Below are 3616 nucleotides of genomic sequence, written 5' to 3'. Positions count from 1 at the left end.
GGGTGCTGGGGACGCAGCCCTGCTGCTCCTATTACTACAACAGACTAGAAGCATATTCTCAGCCTTTGGTGGTAACATGGGCCAAGGCCATCAGCAAGGTGCATCTGTGGTAGGGACAAGGAACCACAAATGACCCTTGACTGCCACTGAGGCTCAGAATCATCATGGCCCCAGGCAATAGGGCAGGCCATGCAGATCAGCCTATTCCTAACAGCTTTGAGTCTTCAGTTCGGCTTCTCCTTCTCTCCCGTTTCTTCACACACCACTTTATCATACTGACACTTGTCTGGTCTGGGTGGGAGGGATGCCATAATAATTTTAAAGTAATTAAGATGAAAGAATTCTAACACTTATTTTCTTTTTCTTGATTGTTGAAAAATTTGAAAAGTATTACTTTAACACAAAAGGTAAGAATCATTATAATCCTGAAATAGTGGCATTTTCTTCTAATCAATTAATGTCAAGTTTGAATTTTTCTTGAAGTGGGATACTTACACAAAGCTACTAGCATGAGTTAATCAAAGACTAATAGGCTCACAAGTTCCTTTCATCCCTATGGCACAGTCTACAGCCCCTAGAAGCTCCTGTTTTTTCTGTGTATTTCACTAACTCTGTCCCGAAGGCAAAACATCTACTCCATCGTCTCCATCCTTGAGTATTGCACAAGCACTAGAGTTTTGATATATTATGTTAAGGTAAATTTTCTATTTCAAAAATCTGACTTTTATAGCACATCCTAATTGTTTAATTATTTCTTAGTCCTTAGCAATGTATTGCACAACAATGAACATATTATTTTCCTTGACATGTTATTAAACTTATTAAATTTGTAACTTAGAAAATGACATAGTAAACCATTTAATTAAATAATTTTCAGACAAGTTATTGAAACCATAAAATCAACAAAAAGAAATCTAACATTTTAAGGACTGCAAAAAAAGGCTGAGCAGAAAGATCATTGGTTGTTCAGCCAGAGGACTCAAGTGAATTCCAACATCACATTTTGGTTCACAAGTGTTTGTAAAAACAGTTCCAAAGGATCTTCTGGACTCTTATGGCATTCTCTAGCATAATGTGTATGCATCAAATAGGCATACCTGCAGGAAAATATCCATGCATAGAAAATAAGCTAAATGAAACAATTTTAAAAAGAAGCAAAACCAAGATTTTTATCAGTCTGTTAAGAAATTTATTGCATTGGTTTTATAAAGACATGTCTGTTATTAAGAAACAATATTTATACCAAAAGAAAGCTAATTTTCAAAAAGCCAATAGCCCTGAAAATGTGTATACAGATGTGTTGATACTTATAATCCATACTAATCACTTGGATTTAAGGAATTAATAGGAAGGTTTGTGAATAGCTAAGTAACAGAAACAGATAAACACATATTTATTCAGGTTTGTAAATAAGAGTTATTTTCTTAGCTTATTTTTCAGCTGTCAGAATTACAGCAATTTCAATTTAATTTATTGCCATAGACATACATGGTAAACTATTGCATATATGAATTATTAAGTAGGATGGTATCATTAATTATTTTTATAAACTTGATTACTTGAGAATCCATCCATAAATATGCACAACCACCCAGATAGATATGAACTTTGAGAACAATCTCTCTTTTCATATTTTGTTTTTAATTTTTAGTTCAATTTCTTACACAATGTACTGTAATTAGGATTTTTTTCAATAAAAAAGTTTCCAGAATCCAACAAAATTAGCAATAGAAGTATAATAGTAGCTCTCAATACATGATGGAAACAAACAACAACCAAAAAACAAACCATCAAACAAAAAGAGCAAATTATTTCTTTTACTTAAAAGTTTTAAGTTAAGCTCATCAGAATAGGGAAAAATAAAATATAAAAACTTACTATTTTTGACATTTCTGGCTGTAAGTGATTGATTTGTTCCACCCCCAATTCATTTGCAGAAACCTCTCATATTGAAAACTCTAGCTTCCTTAGGAGCCATTAGAGCAATTCCTTTAAAACCATCTAAAGCAAGGCCTGAAGATGTTGGATGAATAGTACTGATGGATTTCATAATATTAACAGAGAAGCATGTGGAATAATATACTTGAAGTGAATTGAGAATATCTCCAATTACCTGATTAATGTCTGGAGCCCTGACACTTCACGTCACTTCAATGTCGCTGTCCTATTATAAAAATAGAACCTGAACATCTGGGAAAAGAACTTGGGCTTTTAAAATTTCTTGACATGGCTATAATCAATATTCCTAATGGCATCAATATTCCTTCTATCATGTTTGGCTTAGTCTATGACATTCATTTTAGCAATTATTACGGTATGTCTGCTAACTGATAGACAGTCTCTTCCCATGAGTAGCTCATGAACCAAGCTATGCTGGTAGACAATTCTATGTTAAAATATGATTCTATTTATGAGAATTTTCTATTTTCAAGATACTATAGTAGTAAAATCATTGTTTCACCAAATATTTAACATTATCATACATAATGGAACATAGAGTTATTATTTTATGTTTCATGAATATTCTTATGATGTGTAATACGTTTTAGTTTTCAAATCACTTCTAAATCAAATAAACAGAGTATTTCCTTATATTTCAATTTTAGCGATTAGAAAATTTCACAATTGAATATTTTATTGTTTTTAATAAATTAATTGCTCACAAAGTTAAAACTGTTCTTCACATTACATATTACAAATATAAATCATACTTATGTCTTCAAATTACAGTTGAAGCATTAGAAAAAAATACCATAGTAGTTTTGAGTGTTTAAAGGCTTAAAGACTTGCAAATGCTTCATTTAATTTTTACAATTACACATTGATTGTAAATCAATCCATTTAAATGAGAACATATATACATATATTAAATTAAATGTAATTAATAAACCACAGCATATATATGCTATTTTTAAATGTATTGCAAACTATCAAATTATTAAAGTTAAAATTTCCTAACATTTTCTGTGCTTTAGATGAATCTCAGTCTAAATTTATGTTGAACAAAGGTAATGATGTTGTTAGTAAATTTCCTAGATATTTTTAAAACTATGAATGTTTCATGAATTTGTGTAACATTCTAGCACAAGGGCTATGCTAATCTTCTACATATTGTTCCAATTTTAGTATACATGCTGCTGAAGAGAGTACACTCCTAGGTGGGAATACATCAATTTTAGTTTATAAATGTTCCTTAATTTATAATTTAAGTATTTATTTATTATTGTAATTCTTGTACATGAATCAATGAAATAATATTGTTTTTCAACCATCAAGTTTTTTTTTGTGTTAGACATTGTAACTTAGGAATTCAACATAGAATGATAATTTTTAAAGTTTCATAATAAAAGCCAGATTAAAAAACTGATATAAAGTATGTGTGCATAAAAGTACATGTAAACACCGATCTTACAAAATGTTTTAATTAATATACATATATAATACTTTAAAATGCAGACATTTAGAGGCATCTTTGTCATAAAATATAAATTTTACAAAAGGTTATTATTATCTAATATTAGGTAAAATTAGTTCATTTTCATTATATATATGTTGAAAAAGAGACATATAAATTTCAATGTCACATGATATAGTGGTATATTATTTGTGTTTTAAT

At 29.8% G+C, this 3616-nt stretch overlaps 1 non-coding gene across 1 annotated transcript; it reads right to left on the bottom strand.

Annotated features, from left to right (window-relative positions):
* Positions 1 to 3043: 3043 nt before the first annotated feature.
* Positions 3044 to 3150, bottom strand: LOC113458174. The gene has a single exon (XR_003378599.1). It is a non-coding gene; the product is annotated as a U6 spliceosomal RNA (small nuclear RNA).
* Positions 3151 to 3616: the final 466 nt, after the last annotated feature.

Source organism: Microtus ochrogaster, unplaced genomic scaffold (genome assembly GCF_000317375.1).
Source record: "Microtus ochrogaster isolate Prairie Vole_2 unplaced genomic scaffold, MicOch1.0 UNK6, whole genome shotgun sequence".
NCBI lineage: Eukaryota > Metazoa > Chordata > Mammalia > Rodentia > Cricetidae > Microtus > Microtus ochrogaster.
The sequence above is the reverse complement of the archived record's forward strand: the minus strand, read 5'-3'. Positions and strand labels throughout refer to the sequence as shown.